The 23,794-nt window shown below is 38.9% G+C and overlaps 1 protein-coding gene and 1 long non-coding RNA gene across 5 annotated transcripts in view; one reads left to right on the top strand and one right to left on the bottom strand.

Moving 5' to 3' along the window:
• zfhx3b (zinc finger homeobox 3b) overlaps positions 1 to 23,794 on the bottom strand; it is a 308,186-nt gene that overhangs the window by 158,951 nt on the left and 125,441 nt on the right. For 3 of the 4 annotated variants that reach the window (XM_017303941.1, XM_017303940.1, XM_008405336.2), the window contains exon 3: positions 18,671 to 18,741. The gene's annotated coding sequence lies outside the window, so the exon portion shown is untranslated. Of the gene's footprint in view, positions 1 to 18,670; positions 19,518 to 23,794 lie in introns of those variants that run through there. The other variant, XM_017303942.1, reaches the window with a different exon arrangement.
• Positions 14,285 to 15,786, top strand: LOC108166184 (uncharacterized). The gene is made up of 2 exons (XR_001776458.1): positions 14,285 to 14,523; positions 14,862 to 15,786. It is a non-coding gene; the product is annotated as an uncharacterized LOC108166184 (long non-coding RNA).

Raw genomic sequence — 23,794 nt, forward strand, 5'->3', positions numbered from 1 at the left:
AGCCAGAGGCTTACTGCTCTAACCCCAACTACTCAGAGAGCCTGTTTGGGGAAATTACACCACAGCGTAATAATTAATCAAGTAAACACCAAACTGCTTTGATTTGGATTACATTAACATATTATCAATAATGCATAAATCAAATACAAATAAACACCTCCGCATAATGGCATGTTTAAGTAGCTAAAATTTAGAACTAAAGTGGAAAAGCTCATCTTCCTCAAACAACACCGAAACCCACAGCAGAGTACAGAGGAAGCAGCAGACACTTTTTTGTGGTTTCAGAAGCCCGTTTTTTTTTTTTTTTTTTTTTTGCCACTTAAACTGCCTGGGCTCATCAGCTTCCTTTTTCATCACAGCATCATCCATTTTAAGCTTTTACCAGGAGGCAAAGAAAAAAATTATGAAGTCATTTATTTACTCTTAACAATGGCAGAATGCGTCAGGCAAGAATAAATAAACACTGATGAGGCACCGAAAACACAATGCACAATAATTTGTGCAAAGCTACTCCAGGTTTGATTCCAAAAGTAGCAAAGCAGATTGAGGAAAAGGAGTTAGTCACTTTTATCATCGGCAGAGGAGGGGAATCAGCTCTGCTTTTGTGTTTTCACTTAAATGCATGTTCTGTTTTTCACAGATAAGTTGTGTTGTTTAAAAAAGCATCCGTTCTCGTCTTACGCTTTGTTCACTGGGGGAACTTTATGCCCAGGGATTTTCAAAACACAATTCATCAAAGTGGAACGTCGGTCTCTCTCCTTTTCTTTTTCTTTTTTTTTTCTGAATTCCTAATCCTTTTTGCTGCAGATGAGAGATTTACTGTTCAGACTCATTAAGATTAAAGCATTTTGCTAGAGTTATTTAAGAATGCAAAGTTCCATGTGAGACCTCTCAGAGTTCAAAACAGAAGAAAATCCTATTGACACGCTCGGTGCACTTGGGGCTGATCTTACCCTATATTTCTATATTTGGTGTCAGTGATTGAGTGATAGCATGTGGAATGTGTTTTTCCTGATGCAGTGAGGTTTAGAGTTGTGATCACTTTTTCTTCACGTGGTTAAAAGAGTGGTGTTACAGCATATCAAGAGTTGAAAAATATATATGTTTTGAAAACTGCCAAAATGTTCTATCATATAGTGAGGTGTGTCTGTGTGTTTTTTTTTTTAAAGAAACAATGTCAGTAACACAGCACTGCCCCTCCCTGACCTGTTGCTGCCTCTGTGAATCAGCTGGCTAAAAGAAGGCGACTGTTTTTGCCTCACTTAAAAGAAAAAACAAATAAATGTTTTTGAAACATTTTAAGTAAAAAATAAAAATAAAAATTATGCTTACGTGGATTACAAGCATGAGAAGCCATATCAATATTTTTTGGCTCACTGCGATCTTGTCACTATAAAAAGCAGGATGATAAAAACATAAATATACTGTTCAATAAAAACATGAACACACCACTGAATTCAGCAGGTGTTAATTCTTTGCTTAATATTTTGCTTCAGAAACAAAATAAATTAATACTATAGATAATATTATAAAATAATAAGTAAAAACCCAGATATATTTTTAATTTAGGATCCATTGTTGATTTTCTGCCTTCACTCTCTTGCTTCATCGAGATGTTTTTTTTTTTTTGTATTTTGTAATTTTATTTGCACAAGCTTTTATTTGCATAAGCATAAGCTTGGCTATCTATGCTTATGGAAATTCAATTAGGCCAGGTTAACAATTTTCTTTTCTACTTTTACTCTTTAAATTAAATACAGAAATTACTACCATTTTTGTTCTGTTCTTAATTACTGTGTTCATTCCTCAAGATATAAAAATACAATTTATGGTATACAGCAAGTAAAATAGTTTTTGAACAAGTCAAAGTTTTTGAAAATTTCTTTCTAATATTTCTACTGACATGAACTTCATACTGGATTTTAGTAACAAGCCAAGAAATTCACACATACAAAAACAAACAAAAAAATGAATTAATAATTTAACTTAATTTCGAAGAAAGGGAACGAGACGTGGGATAAGTATGCAGATTAGGGAAAGAATGTACAAAAAGACAACTAGTCGATACTTAGAAAATCTGTCAATATTTAGAAAGTATTCCAGCTGCTTTGTCAAAGTTTGCTGGTTTAAAATTATCATGGCCTGTAAAAGCGTCTCTCATTTCCAAACTATTGCTCAGAGTGGTACAGCTGGTAAAAGCAAAGAGGCCTTCACAAAAATGTCTTACTGTTGCAAATCACACTAATGGCAATGGTTACCAAAGCATTTCTTAACTTCCGAATGTTCTAGCGTGCGCCACTGAATCCATAATTCAGAATTGGAAGGAACATAATTTCACCATAAACCAGTCATGGCCAGGTGCCCCTCACAAGATTTCTTGGAGAGGAGTAGGAAATAAAAATCAAAAGAGCTATCTAACAGCCAAGGAGCTTTCACAGCGAGCTCAAGAAAGACTTGGGAATAGCAGGAACAGCTTTTCCCCCCGTGAAAATGATAAGTAATTCCTTTAACGGTAATAGCCTTCATGCAAACTCACTGCAGAAGATCTTGCTCAAGTAAAAACATGATTAAAGCTCGACACTTGTTTAAAGCTTGTTGCAGACAACTTGAACGAGCCAGCAAAATACTGGGAGAATATACACCGATGACATTACGCCAAAGCTGAACTATACGGATGTCATTGCACTCGTCGTCTATGTTTGAGAATAGAACAGTTCTGCACATCATCCCTTTATTTTACTGCAAAAGTGAAGTTTGCAGGTGGGAAAACCTTGATGTGGGCTGCATACTGGTCCCAACGCAGTCAGACTGAAGTGGAACCGTTAATACGCGGTCATGTGGTATCGGGATGTTTGTATTGGCACACACCGAGCCAAGCTCCAGTGAAACTCCTCCCACTGCCGTATTTGTCAAAGGGTTTTGTCATATACATTACAGTAAACAGAGCTGAAGATCTCATGAAGTGCAAAGAAAGAACCCCTAGATCCTTCACCATTTGAAGACAGTTTGGAGGAATGGGTCATAATCACACCTAAATATTGCATAATCTTTTGATTCCATGTCAGAGATGTTTTAAAGTTGTCAATCAAATAGGGTTTTCCAAAAAATATTTGATTTAGTCTTATTATATTTCTTAATATGTTCTATGTATAGTGAGGATTGTGATAATAATGGAATCTGAAAAAAGAAATTGGAAAAAAATAAGTTGGTAAATTACACATTTATGGTAATCTTATGAAAAGCATTTTTTTGTGTGTTCAAAGAACACACCTGGAGTGCAAAACCAAAGGACCTCAGAGGGTGGCTTGGTTTTGTGCAATTAAATTATTTTATAAGTTTTTGGTGTAAATATGAGACTGTGTTATTTTGACATCGGGTTCTCATCACTGAGGATCTCATACAGGCCCATGCCTAGGAGTTAAAGGCTCAATTCAGGTTTTGTCCTCATTTGTGAAATTAATTAACTTGCTTGCTTAATAACAAAAGCTGTGACTTCAAATGAAGACATCTGGTTTCATTCAAACCATTTTGTTTACAGGTTGTGATAACTATGTACAAACTAGCAGACAAATTAGCTGTTGTTTCCCAAAGGAAATAATACATTAAACCCATGGACCATAAATGTGCAGCAAACTATGCTTTCTAGAAAGCTTTTGGCAGCAGAGTTTTGCCATGTAGGTTTATCACTCATCTGGCCGGACAGACAACTTTTAACACATTGCTCGAGGCGATGGTAGTATTTTAGCAAGAAAAGAAATAATCATTGGATCGGACTTAGTGTTAGTTCTCTGCCTAAGGAGCTTTAATATTAATGTTTTTGGCTGGACACTCAGTAGTCTCTTGGCTGTGCTCGAAACCTCCTTCTACAAACTTTTCCAGCTCCAAGTGTTGCAATCTGGTTCCATTTTACAGCTGGCCTTGAAATTGTAACAGAGCGCCTTTCTCTCCCGGCTCAACCGCATATTTAATCCCTGTGCTTATGTCAAACTTAATTAAAGGACCTTGTACAAAAAAATAACAAGTAAGACTTGTAGGAGAGAGAGAGAGAGAGATGTGGAGCATTAGGCAAAGGAGAGAGAAAAAGGGACAGAACTAGGATGGTGGGAGGCGTTTGGGGAGGGATAGCTGAGATATTCGATGTGTGGATTTAGTTTGGTAAATAACCAGATAAAAAGCACACTATGTGTGCAAAAGTAAAGAACATATCTATGATTTTAAAAAGTACAGAGCATGGACATCATGTGTCCCTTGCATATGATATACTGAACAACAATTAGAAGATTTTGGGTAAAAAAAAAAGGACCAATAGGATGTAAACTTTCAGCTTCCAAAATCTCTTGACGTCCCAAAATGAAAAAGAGAGAAAAAAACGATCAAGAAATCAAATCATTCACACAGCCTTTGTGTGTATGGTTGTGCACATAAAACTATTCATTCCATAGAGGTGGAACAGCCGGGGAGTCTGTTTAGTCTGTCAGTTTAAAACTATTACCTCAAACTCTGAGAATATGAGTTGAGCCTGTCGTGCATCGACACGGGGAGACAGCGTTGAGGAGAACAAACCTTTGAAAAGTCTAAATCAATTTTTGGGGGAGTAACATAACAAACGCTTCACCGCAGCATTGAAAAGGGGTGAAGGGGGGAGGGGGGCAATCTTTTTTTTTTTTTACGCTTTGAAAAGCACATATTCATACAATCTTCATAAGGCAAAACAGAATAAATGCAGTATACATGAAGTCTTTTGAAAAGAGAGATGACAGGACGGGAGAAAGCAGAAAGACACGGGGATGCTCCTATACGGCGCAGACAAAACAACCAGGAAGACCATGAATGCTACAAAGGCCTGCGTTTTCTGTTGATTTTTCTTTTTTTTTCCTTTTTTCCTGCACTACACATTTTGCACACACCTTCTCACCCACCCACCCTTTAGGCTAGGTTGTTTGGCTAAAGCCTTCCAAGCTTCCCAGACAAGACATGAGTGGCCAAGCAATGGCCCAGAGGAGGGGGGAGAGGTTCCCATGCCACTGGTGCTGGAACCGGCGCGCCACCCGGAGGTATTTATAGCAGGCCAGCTCTAAAGGGCCAGGACAGAGGGCATGCTTGTTTTTCTTTCCATTCCCAAGGCACTTCTACCAGGCCTCACATGTGGGTGTTAAATATATATCCAAATACTGGGAGCAACATTGTGGGGGCACAGAACAGGAGGCAGTGGGTTCTTTTCAGAGCAAGAATGAAATGGGAAGAAGGGATTTAGAGAAAGGAAAGACAGGAACACAGTTTTTTGTTGAGGTTCCAACATTAAAGGGATGAAGACATACAGTTAAATTCAAATGTAGTGTAAAAAGACAAACATTTTATTTTCACTTTGATATGAGTTTAGACTAGTTTAATTTCAGTTTTTTTAGTAGAATTATAATAAATAACTATTAATCCTTGCAAAAATAATGAGATATGTATGTTTTTCATAAATTTGCCTAAGAATTTCCCTTTTGACCTTATATGAGTTTGGTGAACCAGTTATTTTTCCCACAAGCTTCTTGCAATGGTTTGCTGGAATTTTGGCTCATTTATCCATAGAAAGCACTTTCTGGATTATATCCATGAAAGAGCAAATTAAATCATCCCATCCTGTACTGTTCAGTGGAAACGGGGCATTTGTATACTGTTACTGTTTTTTTATGTTGCTTTAGGTCAGTGGTGCCCAAAGTCGGTCCTTGAGGGCCGACATCCTGCATGTTTGAGTTCTCTCCCTGGTTTAACGCACCTGGATCAAATGATGGCTCGTTAGAAGCCCTAAGAAGAACGTTGACAAGCTGAAAAGGTTGTTACTACCACCAGGGAGAGAACTAAAATGTGCAGGACGCCGGCCCTCGAGGATCGACTTTGGACACCCCTGCTTTAGGTGAAATAACCTCTGCCTTGCAGAGTGACTTTTCCTCCAATTATAGTAAATGACTTTCTTGACAGTGTTCAAAAAGAGTTTCTTAACCCCCCACAGCAAAGATATTCACAATGTATGTTGCTCTTGTGTGGTTCATAGATTCATCTCAGTTCAATCATGTTAATCTCTGGGACAAAAAAACATAAGATGATCTCCCAGAATATTTTTTTTACTTGCGCCCAAATGTTTCAACAGATAAACATGACACCTGCCAGGCATCTGAAAACTGCACAAAATGATCAGTTAGATTTTTTAAAGTTCGTTATTCTCTTTCTGTGAAATTCTTGTTTGATTTGTTTAGATTTTTTTCTATGATGCCACAGAAACAGCAGTAGTCTGAGGTTTGACATATATTGGCATTTAGCAAATTGACAAAGACGAAGTGAAAATTAAAACCAAGCTGAATGCATGTCATATACAGAAGATAGAAATCCAGAAAAAATAAAGGAGGCAGTCATGCCCTAATGGCATCCTAAACATAAAAATATATAATGGCGTTCCCATGCTTTGTCTTCCTGCTTGGGAATTTCAGAGTGAGATTAGAGTATGATGAAAACAGACCCTATAAATACGCACCACTGTGATGAATATAACAGTGATTATGGGTGCAGGCATAATTAGATCAGGAAAGTAACGGACTCGTTGAAGTTTGCTCCGTTTCTGTGTTTGAGAATTTCATCTTCTGTCTGATGCCTGAAGAATGGCAGAGCGAACAGGAGAGTGGTAATCATTTGGGTCTGTAGGAAGAGCTCTTGGGGCCCCTTCAGTGAAGCTTTCTCCTGTTTTGGCTCTTTGCTCCCACACGCAGCTCTGCAAAAGCCACTCTGTTCTCTGTGTTTTTAATGACTGTTTGACCAACAAACAATTAATTTGGTGCCCAAAAGATGCCTGTTAAAAACACAAATAATAAATAAGCAGGAACAATAGAGTGTTCCCAATCAGGGAGTTGGGGCCAACCGTCGGTTCATGCAATGTTTTCGTCCGGTTTTCCTCATTTGATTTTTACCTCTGTCAGCAGCTCTCTCACTTTCCCAGTTTAGATCTTTAAGTCCTAAGACTTTAACAGCGTCCTGGCCAAAGCCCTCATCCAAATCCCAAACGTACCAAGGCCATCCCACTAACTGATTGCGTCAGAAAGATTCCACAGCCGTAACCTCTATTTTTTCATACTTGTGGGAAAATAGCAGTTCATGTTTCCTTGGATGCTTCACACATTCCTCACTCTGTCTTCAGATTACAGGGCCCCTGCAGCCTGGACACTGCCAAAGCCACTCCAGAGGAGGTGTTTGGTGTATAAGAGGTGTGGCTAAATGAAAATGGAAGAGGTTTTTATGTGTGTGTTTATTTAGGAGGGAGTTGCTAAGCGACATGAACTCAAAAAGGCAGTAATTACATTTCTCAAAGCCTGATGAGTGTAACAGAACTTGGACAGGAACTTTCCAGCTCATTTAAGCTCTTCGAACACAGCTGGGAATTATAGATAACAGAACATCTGGAAGTCACAAAAATACCTCTCTGACGACTGATTCAAACTCATTCAAAAGTTGCCACATCTTGCTGTGAGCGACATCCCAAAACCAAAGATTTGACAGGCCCAATATTTCTGCTTTTGTTAAGAAAAAATAATAAACTGACATATGTAGCAGTATAGTAATTATGCCAAAACTTTGTGCATTCTATATTTAGAACCACTGTTTCATCAGATTTGGGACAAAGACTAAGGGAACATGGAAATTACATCAAATTTCTAACAAAACTGTTCCAAACTCATTATATTACGCAACCACCAGCCTCATTTTCAAAAAGCACGAGTGGCACATACGTCAACATGTAATTAACTCAGCCAACAAACTCAAAGCGCCACTGCTTCATTCTTGCAAGCTCCCAACAGACACACTCGCAGAACTTCACAGATATGTAAAAGTTTGGTTTCATCCCAAACTCCTGACCTCAAAATTTCAAGACAAAGGTAGTTAGGTTTGATTTATACATGCCTCCACTTAGGATGAAGAGAACAGGACAGACTTGCAGAGCAATTAATTCTGATGCTCAAAACATTATTAATGGTAATGTTTAAAACATCAAAGCCACGGCTGACGAAGAGACGCAGCATCTTCAGTGAGGCGAGGTGGAACAGATGAGCACACTGGAGTCAGTCAAGGTGAGGCACAGGGGGTGGAAGTCATTTACCTCCTTGCAGATTTTCATTGAGATATCATGGAATTTGTTGACCAAAATTGGTTAATGCTTTTGTATGTAGGATTTAATTTAGGAATGTACAGTCTCTTTAACATCTTCAATTTTACACATCCTTTTTTAGTATGATGTTATGTTATTAACCAACAAATAATAGTGCAGTTTGATAGCTAGACAGATGTCTATGTGGAGGCACGTGGAGGGCCCGCTGCGGTGTGTTTTGAGCGTCTAGCGTGGCGCGATTTGACCCGTTTGGAGAGTTTGACGCGTCAAGTTTTTTCACCAGCATTCTCTAACAAACCTCAGAGGCTTTCAAATAGTTTATATTTGTCATTTATTGGCTTTGTTATATAGGGTCCCAATGAAATTTTGAATTCAGCACAAAATCTTTTTCGCTCCTTACAAAGGTCTTTCTGCTTTGGAGACCGTTTCCACTCTGCGTGCAGGACGCTGACCTTTTGCTAACATTTCAAACACACCTTAAAGCTTACCAGTGTTAAGACAAAACTAAGAAATTTTGACTTTCCCTTCTGCTTCAATAGAAAGTTTTAACTTCATCCCTAACCTCTTTATTGTGTTTCTTGGTCTTTACTTTGCTGCTGGTTCACTAACCTCCTCTATAAACATTCCTCTTAATTATTCACGGAGCAGACAGATTAAATTACACAGAGTCAGACTACATCTATAGATCAGGCAATATTTGAAAGCAGAATTTAGATTTTATGTAGGGATATTAGAGTAAAAAACATTGAATTTCAGGATTTGTAATGTGAATAAAACTAATGGGTCTTGCCAGTCAATGGTCTCACCTGCATTCGTACAATATAATGAGACATCAAGCTGTTTTTGTGACGTATTATAATGGATATCATAATTTAGTAAGTAGCAAATAGTGCCTTTTAGAAAAAAAACACAATAAAACCGATAGTGTGCTCGACAATTTAACAGTAAAAACCTTAAGTTTACAAGTTTGGAGTGAGTCTGTGGAGGACCCCGCCTCCATCCACTGTTGCTCTGGGCAGAGGGATAAAGCTTCTCTCACTTCCACATATTCATTTACCCCCTACCATCACGCCAATTGAACCAGGGAGTCTGGGGGTAGGCAAATTGATATTCACCACACATCTCCATCCCCCAGCCAAAACCATCCCCACTGGAAACATTATTTCATTACATATATTATGCATTCAGCAAAAAGGAGGTAGTGAATGTGCGCTATGCAGATGCCGGCGTGTGGGTGTTGGCAAACTCAGATGTTTCCCTCTATGTATACATGACTGTGACATGCCTGTTGTGTTTTTTTTATTATTTTTTTTATATATATATGTATATAAAAAAAAGAGGGTGTTAAACAGATAAAATGCCCCAGGGGTCCAGAGTTAATGGTACTTGATTTACTTTGTGGAAACAAAGAGAAAATATTTATTTCATACAGTTTTGTGTCAACACGAGAGAAGTGATATTTCAAGTTTTACCATGCGTGGGGGGGAAGAAGAAAAAAAAAGTTTCCTACAGAGTTATGATGAATTTTCTCTGTTCATCCGAGTCTTCGCGTCCACATGTAGATGTACAGACTGCGCCTCAAGCAGAGCAGGAGATAAAGAGACACAAGAGAAAGGAAACAGACCAGAAAGAGATGAAGATAGAGACGGGCAGATCTTACATGTGACAAGCTGCTCTTTGGGCCCAGGTCCAGATGTCACCAGAGCAGTTTTTGTTTGTTAATGTCTTGTTTTAAAAGCCCCCTTAATAGTGACTGCCGCCTTTCCATTAAGTCTTTAAGTGGCTCAACACAACATAGTCTTGTCTGATTTGAACCAGAATCAATTTGGAAAAGAAACCATTTTGCTTCTGTTTAAGCACAGCTCTGTCTCTGCTGTGGCATGCTGACCTTTCCAGAAGTCTGTCTTGTGCTTCTAGGCGGGGCTAAACAGAGGATATGCGGGGCTAATTAGACTGATTGACGTCAGAAGGCACAGTGGCTTGTATTTGAACCGTTTGTCAGGAATCACAACTGCATCTCTGTTAAGGACTCTCAGACTCACAAGTCATTCTAATTTCATCTTTGTGTGCTGAGCATAAATTCTTTTTTTTGCAAATTTTTCTAGCATATGGTTTGCTTTTATTTTTCTAATTGATGCTCTCTCTTTTTTTCCCTTGTGCAGAAATTGAAAAACAAAACACCTGCTTGGTGGTAAATAATACAGCTTGCTTTGGGTCGACTTCTCCTTGGGGTCTTCCTGTACGTAGGGAAAGGTTTCCGTTGCTCAAACTTGGAAAAGTCTGAAAAGCAGATGCATTGGGTACATCAACCACACATTGTGTATTTGGATGCTCTTGAGTAAGATTCCTAATTTAGAGTGTTAAAAGTGACTGTCTGCAGGAACAACTATCTGTCTCCTTCCCTCCTGTTAGACGCTTATTGAAGATCAACCATCCCATTAACTGTCTACTTTACTGCAAGGCTTGTGACAATTTTTTTCATCTATCCCATGCAGCCAAATATTTTGTGATTGTACATTGACCATGGTGACACTTACCATGGTCATATGCAAGCAAGCATTCATATGTTCACACTAGGCATGTTGTATAATATTTGGAGTATTAGAAATTTGGATCCCTCTGAAGAGGACCGTACTAAGCCTGTTATTTTAACCTCTCTCCACTGTCTTTCAAATTTGCAAAAATAATGAACGTCTATGCATTCACCACATTTAACAGTCATTAATGCCTTCACTACTTCAAAGTTGATAACACTAAAAATGTATCACTGTTTTAAATTGTTGGTGAGGATTATTAAATAGCAAAGCTTTTGGCATTTAGATTTCAAACGTATTATCAGTCATATTTTTGAATGTAGTTTATAAAATAGTGTGCTTTCACTTTTGGTGAGCTCGCTACTTTTTTCTAATTTTTCCAGTGTTTTGGGTGTTGGACATTGAAAAGGTCTGTCTTGTTGACCTTTCTGTATGATGAGAATCTGCTTTTCTGGCAATTTGGTTCTACAATAGAGTTTGTAGGTGATGTCTGACTCAAAAACATTTCATGTAAGGAGTTTCTGATTTTGGTCTGCTTTGTAGAATTGTTTTAATTCAGTCACATTGGTGAATTTTCAACCATGATCAGCTAGTTTAATCATACGTCAGCTTCTCACACAGATTAAGTTCGCAATTTGACTATATCACTCCAAAACCTATTAGGTATTCATACATGGACCGTTATTGGTGTGCTTTTGATGTCCTGCACATCTTGCACATATTTGTGCTTGACCTGTGACATCAGTAAAGTCAAACTTGTTACAGAAATTTAGTAAAAGCTTTAACTGCAAGAAAGAGGTATTAAAAGATAAAATATAAAAACATAAGGAATTCTTGTCTAGTTTAAACCTGTCTATATAGAGCAATATAAAAGTTCATGCTACATGTGAACATACCAAATTAATGCATTGTCTGACTGCTGGTACAATGGCAGTACAGAATGTTGGTAAAACAAATAGGTCCATTCTGTCATTCCTAACTAATGTGCATTTGAGGGAATGAAAAAAAGTCCTCTTCAAGTTGCATTAGCTTCTTCATGTCCTACCCATTTTCAGGTGGTCTTACTATGAATTTGTGGTACAGCTTCAACATTTATGTGAATGCGTAAAATGCTCTGAGAGCCGTTCAGTGGGAGGAAGTTCACCAGAGATCAGGACTCGGTCCACATTCGCAAACACTCATGCATCCAGAAAAATGTGGCATAAAGAGGGGCCTGGTGGAGAGAAATCTCACCTGCAATTCAAGCGGATTACTCTGCCCTTTTATTTGCTCTCGTTTGGTTGCGGGGGGGAATGTGCTCCACTCTGACCTGGGGGCACTCATCCAATCAGCTCGCTATCTGCTGCAAGGGCCTCCATAATAGTGACATTTTTCCACCTCGTCAATAAAGTGGTGAAAGCCACCCTCCACCCGCTACTTGACCATTTAACTTCTTCCTGAAAAGGCCCTTTCTTTCTGTCTGTCTCTGTGTCTGACTGAAATCAATAAAGGCAGAGCAAGGAAAGAGGACGATCCAACAGCTGCATTAACTGGTGGTCTTGACTGTGGTATAAAGTGGGCTGCTGGCAGTGGAGAGTGGGAAGCTCCAGCCTCTCATTCATCCAATGGTGCAAGAATTCTGCTTGTGATCTACACTATATGTTGTCATTTTGTAATGCAGTGGAGACTCTGAAAAAAGAAAAACAATTTAAAAGTCTCAACAGACATAAAGGGTCTCACTCACACACACACACACACGCACATGTGCAAGTGAGTGACAATGACTATAAAAAAATGACATTTTTAAAATATTCATGCAGAGAAAAAGGTGACAATTGTATGCAAAAACACATTAGCACATATATAAACTCTGCAGTCTCTAATGATCATTACTTGCCATGACTCATTTAGCAGCTGCATCCACACATCACGACATGTCTGCAGTGATTGACATAATGGCATCAGAGTGAGAACAAAATGTCTTCCAATAAAGGAGCAGGAGGGAGAAAATGAGAGAGATGGGTTACAACTCTGCCCGTGCTGAAATGAGTGTAGTGCTTTGTTTGGTTATGCTGTCTGAGCTGAAATTGATTTCTGTGAGAAGCATGCACCAAAGAGCCTCTGCTTTCAGATGAAATAAATAACATACTCTTGTGAAGATGGGGGGGGGTATGTGGAAGAAGGAACAGAAGGTGGAAAATGGGATCAGGGAGGAAGGCAAGAAACAAAGATGGATGGGGTCAAAATGATTTTATGAGGGGAAAGAAAAGCAGGGACGGAAAAAAATGGAAGGAAATGTCTAAATGTGCCATACTGAATTTCATGTGTTCAGTCTAGTGCAGCACTGAGGAGACACAGACTGGGAGACATCTGGAGCAGAGGAGGATAACAGCCACATGCCGCTCTCCAACCACAGACAACATGATGAGGGATTAAACTTCATTGCAACATGTTATGGTAATGAATGGTCTGTGGCCAGTTCTGAACGTGTTAGAGTAATCACCACTTTGCAGCATGTGTGAGTGACACTTTTTGGATATGCTCACAAAATGCTTGTGTCTGCCTAAGCGAGTGTGGAAATAATATGGGTCCCTACAAGTTGGCCAAAGCAGAAAACATGCAAATTAAAATGTGCAACATTTAAGCAGTTGGTGTAGTGCGCAATATCTCTCATAATTTGTTGAACATCATCTATTAATAGAAGACGGGCAGGACCAGACCTTGTGGTCTGAGCCAGCGTCTGGGCATCTGGGTCTTGGACCGGTGCCAGAGAGGGAGGAGAGCAGACGCAGTCAGACGTCCCAGAGTGGTGAGGTTGACTCTGGGTCACACTGGCTGCCTGGCCTTATGGCTCACAGATGTTCATCTGCTTCAACAAGAGTTGTGTTTCTGGAAAAATTTACACCATGTTGCGCCGCATGCTGGAATAATCTCCTCTGTTTAATGAAGATCTCGTAGATCATCGATCAACAAGACACGAGCAAAAGCACGTTTGTGGATTGCAAAAGTCTCCCGAAAGCAATGAATCTGCCACGCAGTTGAACAGAGCTGAAGTGCTGTGACGTTCGAGTCGCCTGCCCCGTCAGTCTTTCCCAAGCAAAGCGACAGATTGTTATTGCTGTACAGCAGAGCACAGGAGGAGATTGTAGTAGGGAGTGGGGGATCAAGGCAGGTACAAAATTTTTGGGGTGGTCATGACAGAAAGAATGGGCAAAAATCAGAGTACTGCAGAATGCATTTTCTTAATTTGGGTTTTATATATATTGTTTTGTCCTCAGAGAAAAGCAGAGGTACAACGACATGAATCAATAAATTAAAGTCCCTTGCCACTTCCTAAATTAATCTACTGTACAAAGAGTGGGAGCAGGTGGAATTACATTGCAGGCAGAGTGAAATGACTCATATATTAAACTGCTGATCAAAACGTTTGCAGTCTGGAAAGTGTTGTTGAATCTAAGAGGAGTTGTTGTGCACTAAGCAAAGATATAAAAGAATGGCAAAATGTGCCAGTCCTGTCCTTTGCATGGCACAAGGCAGGCAGCCAATCAGATGTGTGCAAGCTCTTTTGCAGGCGAATGACATGGAATGTTGGCTGTCTCGTGGCCCCGCCTTCCGTTCCCACTGAACTGCTGTTGCCCATAATGATTTTATAAACATTTTGCCAGCAGATCAATACCTGTATTGATCAGGCATTGTGAGAGTGATCCGTCTAAAACCCAGAACAGCCTAGAGCTCAGAGGTGGGAGGAGCAAAAGAGAGAGGCTGAATAGAGGATGGCGAAGGAGAGCGAGTCTGCAACCACAGTGAAAACGAAAAGAGGTGCAAGGTTGGAAGAGACTGAGGGAGAGGCGGACGCAGAGACGGAAGCAGGTGAGGATGCAGATTTTGGGAAATGCTGCCAGGCCGTTGGGACTGAGGAAAACAAATGGTAATTGCTTTCTCGTTAACAAAGGGGAGGGGGGCGACGGCAACTGATGACAGTTTCGAGATAGTGAATGATGACAGGAAAAGTGAGAATAACTTTGTAAAATTCCTGCTCTAATTCAGGCCTGTTATAGCATGTGACACAAACAGGTACGCTACTGCATGTGCAAGACTGCATGAGGTCAAACGAGATTGTTTTCTATAAATCTGTGTGGGATGATCAGATGATAAGTGATGATAATGTAAACAAATTCACAGAGATTTATTTTTTCTGTTATTCCTAGAAAGAAACTCTTAAAGAAGAGACGGAGGAGGCTGAGAGCACACTGCTGCTCTGAATCTAATTGCTGCAAAATGATCAAAACTTATATTTCCTGAAACATCCTTAACATTCAGGAGAGGAATAATTCCACATCACCATTATGGAAGAAGAACTGCAGAAGCATATTAAATGTAGAGGCAATGCTAATACCAAAAGACAAACATGGCAACATGACGACCATCTTCAACGTACAGGATTGCTGCCGCTTTGTAAACACGTGGATGGCTGGCTTTTTGGAATACTTTTTTACTGTCTGGGAATTCTCTAAATTGGATGATTGCTTTACATTTAAAACACAAGTAGGAGATTTACTGAAGCTGAGATGACTCACTGGATGACTCAACACAAGTTCAAGGCCACAATCTGCCCTGCGCTGGAGGACAAGTCAAATGCTTTTGCTGTCATTCCCTCATGCTGTGGGGAAATCAAGCTTCATTGATTGGTTTTTAAATAAGATGTGTTGTGCATAAATGAGGATCTGAAGGAAGATGAATTCCTCAAACGAACTGTGGGGGAAGACCTTGATGCTCATGAACTCATGTGCTCTGGAGACTAGTGTGGAAGCACTCAATGAAAAAGGCCTGATGGCTCATGCCTCTTTGACCAAGCTAAAAAAAAAAAAAGAAAGAAAAAGGATTTAGGCTTATCAAGGCTTATTAAGGGCATGAGACACTTGTAAACAATTTTCCTAATGAATTAACAAAATACACTGGGCAAAAATTTCATCAGCTGACCTTTTGTGAATCTTCTCACCTTTCAAACAAAGCATTTTACTGGGATTTTATGAAATAGACCAATACAAATAATGGACTACTGTGAGCCAAAAGGGAAAGGATAGAAAGACTTAAAAACACTGCACAAATAAAACCTGGGAACTATGGTGTGTATTTGAATTCAGCTTATCCTTTTCAATAATGGTAAACAGCCCTCTACAGCCAGAGGATGGGTTATGATTAAGTTCATTTATGTGTAAGAATGCCCTAGTCAAAATCCTATAATCCAAGCGAGATGCTAAGTATAAAAGTTGCTATACAAACAGTTTAGATTAGACTTAATTTGCTAACCGATTGCAAACACATCAGAAAAACCTTGCAACTGTATTTGCAGTAAGTTTAGGTTATTGTTCTGCTATAAAGTCAATATGCACAAAGGTTTTAGGTCTTTTGCAGCCACTAAAGAGATTTCCTTCCAGAACTACTTAGCTCTATCAATCAATCCTTTAACTCTCATTAGCTTGTGAAGTAAAGCATACCCACAGCATTTTGCTGCTATGACCATATTTTACAACACTCCCAACCCAATGCTCTCCGTCATTGGTGGATGGGTTTCAATGATGCATGTGGCATAACATTTCCAATTGAAAAGAGTATACCTGGTGATTTCTGAAGGAATATGGAACCAATTTTTATTAATTGCATCAGAGTAAAAAGAAGCAAACAGAAGTAGAAGGAAGGAAAGCACCTTCCTTCTACTTCAGCACTACTTTGTTTTGGGTTATCACAAAATAAACTGAGGTCTGTGGTTGTAATGAGACAAAATGTGAAAATGCAAGAGCATTAATAAGTTTGGAAGGCATTGCACTTTCTCGGTTAAACACTTAACACATGCAATGAGATAACGTGGTTAAAATATTTTTTCTTAATGCCTGTTAAATAAGAACAACCAATGTTTATAATGGAATGGGAGGAATTGGTGAAACAACATATTAAGTTTAAATAGATTATTCCTTCTCGGCAACAGTATGATTAGTATCATACTGTTGCTTTGCAACATATGCAACATATGCAACATATGCAATGTTCAGAGTCTCAGATGTTTTCCAGACAATCAACATATGCAATGTTTTGCAACATATGCAATGTTCAGAGTCTCAGATGTTTTCCAGACAATCAAAGCAACTTTCATTAAAAACTAAATGTAAATTAATAATAATGCAAAAGTATTGTTTCCCAGTGAGAGGTAGGATGCAATAGTTGATTTAAATTCAGATCTTGAGCTGAAGTTTAAGTCAAGTACATAGAAAATGAGGCACAAGAATCAGTAAGCAGATGACGTAAAGCTGAATCTGAAGTTAGGATAGGTAATTAACACCTTTTGATTGATCAATGTGCAAATTATGAATCATGAAAGGATATACGTAACTAAAAATTATTCATTGTGGTTACATGATAAATTGTACAAAGCTTTTAGATACTATAGCAACATTATTAGAACAAGTGAAAGAAAAGGTTGAAGAAAAATGACATTGATGTCCCTTTCTGTGCAAAGAATTGTGTTTTATTGGCTGAAGTGTTATTTATTCACTGCAGTATTGTATAAATTAAAATTAGAGAATTATATCACTGCATAATATAATAACAGTAATATTGACGCAATGCAAAATCTCAACTGTCTATCAAAGAAAAAGTTAAACTAAATGGGTACATTTTTTTTTCACAATGTAGTATAACAGTAAAGTGCCATTCTTGCCATTCTTTTTAAGAGCTTTGTTAAAGTGAACAAACATAAACTCGTCTTTTCATGTGGCATTATATTGCCAAAACTAATGAATGTCTTAGCAGGTGTATGAGCAAATGAACCACCTGTAATCAATGTTTTCACTGGTCAAGGTCACCAGACGATTGCTCAAAATCCATAGAAACATTACTCTAAAATTGGGGTTAAAGTATTCTTGATTTTTTTAAAAAGTCAATAAATAGTTTGACTACCAGTAATTAAAATTGCAGTGTATAAAACAAGTCTGAAATACTTCATTAACCCCCTGTTGAAGTTTCTTAAGCACAGAAAATGCTACATTAAGTAGCTTCCTTTCCATCTTGTTATATCGTGATTGACATTGCCTCTCATTGTGGCCAGTGCATGAATTATTACAATAAAATTATTCGACAACAGTTTCGACCCCTAGAACAAAACATTGTGTTACTGATCATGATTTGCCCTTTATACACATTGGTAATCCTATTGTCTACAAAAGCTTAATTACACAAAGATAAACTCAAGAGCATCATCACCTCACTCAAAGACTTAATTCATGAGATATCAAGGCAAAATCTGCGCACTAAGTCGTTTTCATCTTTCCATTCATTCTTTTGATTAATTCCTTCTGTCAAAAACAAACCTTTGGATGAGTGCCAAACATCAAATTAGGGTATTCATTAGACACATCAAACATAAATTACTATTCAATTAACAAGCCAGTCGAGCTGAACTAATCAACTAATTAGGCCATGTGTGTACACAGGAAAGCTAACAAAAGCACATGAGTCCCCTGGGAAAGCAGTAAAACCCAGAAGAAGAATGACAGCAAGGATGAAAAGCCTCTGGTTTGAGAGGGAAAAGGAGAAAGCCACTAGACACTTGGCAACGGTTAAGCTGTTTAGCTCCTCTAATCATAAACTTTATTGTGTTGATGCATTACTTTGATCAGTTTCAAACTGCTAAGTCAAATTGACTCGCAAAGCACATAAAAAACACACACACACACACACATGCAGAAAAGCTGTGCTTAACCCAAGTTAACATTAAGATTTCAAAGAAAATGTTCTGATAATGGGAACAGATCATCTTTTCTTCTTATTTTTATACAAGTTCAGAGCAAAAAAAAAAAAAAAGCATAATTCCACATAGTAAAAACACCAAGGTAATGTCTTATTGTTATGACAGCGGTTCAAATATTATCTGATAGAGAATGTTCAAAGAACTGGGAGATTATTCTATTCTCTCTTTGTCAGAGCCTCTGTGTCAGAGATGGCCTGTCTGTCCCAAACATACCTTTGGTCCGAAGCAGCTCGAGCAGGCCAGGCTGTTCAAATATCGTCTTCACACACTGGCCAGGCTGCAACCTAAAGGGGAAACAAACATACAATATGCCTGTGTTTATACGGTGGAAAACAGCCAGACTAATACTGTTAATCATTATTGTACCATTTGTTGGAAAATATAAAAAAAAAAAACACAGTCTGGAGTCACACCCTTTGGACCAAAAATGTGATTAAGATACAAACTGACTGAGACAGTTCTCCCCATTCCACCCATCATATCTAAATGTCTAAGGTCTGCTGGCGCTCCACTAAAGGCCAAAGGCTTCTGTCGAAAGGAGCACACCATTATTGTACCAGTAAATGTCAGAACAGCCCCATCTAATTGTGCCATTACTAATTCATGTTTATTAATGCTGTGATGTATGATGGCTCCACAGACAGACTGAGTTTGTCTGTGCTTGTCATGTAGAGCTTATTCTTTGCTGGTGACGGCTGCAGGGAGAGTAGCTGTTGGGCTGGGTGGTGGGTGTGGGGTAGAGGGAGCATGAGAGCAGCAGTGCCAAGTGGTGTGTGACTCAAGCATGAAGGCGGTTGACTGATGGTGCTGGTGCCTTTTGCTGGCCTAGTGCCAGGGTCCCCAGGTCCCTCGTGTCCCAGCCGTTCAGTACCCCAGAGCCTCTAGGCAGGAACAACAGTTATTGTTTTCATTGCCGACCAATTAGCAACACTTACGCCTTATTTAGTCATGCTCTAATGTGGGCTAATTAGCTCACATTAGTGCTTGACTACATTAGAGCATCACCTTGTCCCTCGCACCAACACCAGGCGTAATTCTGGGAAAGAGTGGGGGAATGTGGGGGGAAGAGGAGGAGGTGGGAACGGTGGGAACATGAGGGGAGGTGGGGCTGAGCTGGAAGGATTACAAGAGCACCAGCCCAGCTCTGTGGATCAGCACTTTTTAAGAGATCTTCAGGGGCCTGTTGGCTGAACACATAGCAGGAGAAAAGGGCAAATACAGCCCAGTTACACTTTTATAGAATGCTTTGTGGAAAAACACCCCAGACACACACCTTGGTCTGGCAGCTCGGTTTGTCATATGGCTCACGGGGCTCCACTGGCCTATCACATGACCATTGTAATGACCTTAAAGGGCAGCTTCCTCAACAAGCTCAGGCCACTCCCACTGGCTGAACTGTTCAGTGCAAAATACAGCTCAGGTCACTGCATAATGTGATGCATCTGGCCCTCAGGGTGGATATTAAAGCAAAAAAAAAAAAAAACATCATCAACATAGAACAGAAACCAGGCTAGAAAGATGCAAACTGACAAGCAGGGCATAAAACTGTACTGTGATTTGAGGAATATGAAACTAAATGTTTATGCTGCAATATTAATAAAGTACTATATCAGAAGTACCTTTATTATGAGCTTCCGGTGAAGTGAGGAAAATAACTAAAGCCATGCTTATTCTAACGATCAAAGAATTTTTTATATTTTTTTAAAAGCTAGAGCAATGCATAGTGTTACAGCTGTAGCTCAGTGCGTATATGTGAGAAGATAAAGGTCAAAGATAGGTTCAGCTTCATTTCAGCATCCTATACATATGTATAAACAAAACCCATCAATCTTTTCTGGTTGGAGGGGTATAAAGGAAATTTGAATCCTTAAATATTAAAAAAACAGAATGAAAAAATATATACACCATATGTCTGATCTGGAAACACACACACGCACACGCACACACACACACACACACACACCCACTGATGCAAGGGATCCCAGGCATAATTTTTTGTGCTTAGCATTTGACTGGTGGCTACACTCCAATCATTGCAGCGGTGGGTCTCCTCATCATCTACAACTGCTAAGCAAAGGCGGGGCTACAAATGAAATATCACTTTCCATTTTATCTCCGGGGGGCAAAGGGATGCTCGGAGCCAATCAGAACCTTACAAGTCAACCCCTGACCTTTTTCATCTCAATATGATTACCATTATCTTGCTGAAAATTAGACACATCTCACTATTGTTCACTACCAAAGGGGGGGACAGTAGTGGAGGTTATTTAAAGATAAATGCTTAAGTGCTCATGATCCATGCAGTAATCACACACCAGCGTTCGCGGCAGAATGCAGCACGCAGTGCGATTGGATGAGGTAGATGTGCACCAACAAGGCTTTGTTGTGGTGAATGCTTAGCATGTAAGTAGCTCCTTATTTGGCTGGTAAACCCATCTGGCAGGAAGGTTTCTGAGAACAATTTTGCATCACGATGAGCAATTAAAAAAACAGCTTAAATGCTCAATTTGAGCTCACTTTAGAAAGGAAACTCAGGTAGTTATACAACCTTGATTTCACTGGTCTCCATAGGCAACTGGTTCACTGCTGGCTCACTTATAAACATGAGCAATGAGAGGGATAATGTCCTCCGAGTAACAAAGCCATTAGGTGACAAATATGAATACAACTCTGAAAAGCTGAAATTACATGACAACATGAGACTTGTGGCGTAAAAAACAATAGTTGAGTGTTAGTCTTTTTATAATCTCGAGTGGTAGAAAAAACTTTTAAACCTTGTTTATGTTGATGTTTTGAGGGCCAGTGGAATGTTTACCAGGCAAGTGAAATACTCCATTTGGTTTTTATGGAGGCCTGTGGATCTGTGATTTCTAAAGTATGCATTCATGCGTAGAGTCAAAGTTAAATGAAATAACATCCCCTTTAAATTCTATGACTTCATATCATTGTAAAAATATAGTTTATTAATTGAAATGCTGGAAATGATGCCCAACATACTTTTTTTTTTTTTTTTACAATGATTGTATAAATTCACAGTGTTTCAGGATTCTTACACAGTATGCTTTACATATGGGAATTTACCATGGATTATTATCCTAAAGAAATATATAAAGCTGTGGGCGAAATATGTATAAAATAATCTCATGAAATTATTCTCTGCAGTCAAGAGCTTCTACAGTGTATTGGTAAGTGTTTGGGAAAAAATGTAGTTTCCAAAAAAAAAAAGGTATCTTAAATAATAATGATTAAAAAAATTAAGATACTTTTTTTGTATTTTATTTTTTAAATTTTTGTAATCAGAAAATTCTGATTACGAATTTGCTGTGACTAAGTATTTTTTTGTAATTTTTTTATATTTTAATCAGATGTATCAATACATATAGTAGTAAGAAAAAGTAAGCTTATCCTCAGATATCATGCTTCTATCCAACACTGACTTTAAGAAAAGTCCGTTCTGATTTCAGAAGTAAAATTATTTTATTATTATTTCACCAAATATTTGTGGATTTGCTGTTGAGCCCAAAATTATTCATACTCATGCTAGATTTAGATTTGAAGTAATATTTTTATTTCAACTGGAAGTAATTCTAACAGCTTGTTTGAAGTGGCCCAGCAAGAGCCCTGACTGAATCTGACAGAAGATGTGTAGGGAGTTTTACGGTAATGGCAAAAAGGTTTTCCAATCTAAAATACTAAAATATAACCTAAAATATAGTGTGAATGTACCAATGGAGACATGCTAAAAGCTGCTTAACAATTATAAGAATAGTAAAATTGGTGTGGTGCCAAATATCAACTGATTATTGAGAAGATTCTGAATACTTTTTGAAATGCCATTTTTTAATCACATTTTTTCAAAACTTACATCTTTTTGCATTGTTTTAGTTTACTTTGAAACATGCCTGTCTCATTTCCAGTGACACATTTCTTGGTTGAATGAAAATTATTTTACATCTAAATTTGCCAAAGGTATGAATATTTTTAGCTTAAATTATAAATGCGGGCTGACTTTTTCTACAATTTTTTTTGTTGTAAATTGGCGATTTCTGTTCTCAGGATAACTACGCCTTTCACCTTCCATCTGCTGTCATGTTCCTTCTACTGAAAATATCACTCCTGTCTGTACCACATAAGTCCTTAGGGAGCCTAATTATTTCAAAGAGCTTGGTTTAAAGCTACATGTTGTCAGTTAAACTACAGACTCACCAAGTTTATTTGGTAAGGTCCTGTGCACTGCCTAAACTTGTGGGCATGAGCATAACGCATCTTCATATACACCTTTAGAGTCAGTTGCAGGTTTACAAGTAATTGTTAAGGTTCTCAAGATCTAATTTGCATCAGTGCATGCATAATGTTCAATAGGGTCACAGGATAGTTCTTTTTCAAATGTTATATTTCCATGATTGGTTCATTCTCTCCACTTCCTGTTCATTGTGTGCAAGCAACCCCTATTGTCTGCGGGTAGATTCTGCTCGGCCCTGAGAGGGGCCATCCCCAGGGAATGCCGCATCTTTTATTAATCAGGGCCGCTGCACCACAGCCCTGCTTATCTAATTTAGCAGCCTGCCTTGATACAACTATGTTGGACTTAGTGTAGGAAGAACGGGACAGAGGCGTGGGGGTGCAGCAGGGCGCGGATAGAATGGGGGTTGGGGTGCTACCTTTGGATTTTCCATATTATGGCAGGGATGCTGGGGGTGAGGGGCGGCAGGGGAGCACCGAAGGGAGGTAGTGACTTATCAGACACCTCGTCACCAAGTTTTAGGACTGAATCACAATACAGCAAATTACCTTCTGCTGACAAGAAAAAATGAGCACGGCCCCCATACAACAAAAATAGGATTGTCAGGAAGAGGTGACACATTGATTGCTTAGTATGCGCATCTAGAAAGCTGGGGTTCAGAGGCGTCCTTCCTATATATATGTAGAAGAGGCTCAGCAGTGCACAGCACAGCCATAACGGGGAATGAGAAATTGAAATGCCATGTTAGATTGGAGTCTCTTCCTCGAGCCAATCTTTCTAGTCTAGCCAAGGCTGGCCCATATTAGTCCACTATATCATAGTACAAACCTTTGACTTTTAGTAAATAAACCTAAACCTACAAAACATAAAACAATTTGATGCTAGGCGATAGTATAATCTACCTGAACACGATTTGGTGTACTGTTGTATGAATTATAATATTTTTAAGCCCAGAATTTTTTTTTTTTTCTTTTCTGACCGGTCCTCCTCCCATTTTTCCTCTCATGTGTGTCATGGCTCAGATGAATCAGTGTCACCGGTGTTGAGAGCACTTACTGTCAACCCTTGCGCCCCAGGCTACAGCACTGATGGAC

Source organism: Poecilia reticulata, linkage group LG3, assembly GCF_000633615.1.
Source record: "Poecilia reticulata strain Guanapo linkage group LG3, Guppy_female_1.0+MT, whole genome shotgun sequence".
In the NCBI taxonomy this organism is placed as follows: Eukaryota; Metazoa; Chordata; class Actinopteri; order Cyprinodontiformes; family Poeciliidae; genus Poecilia; species Poecilia reticulata.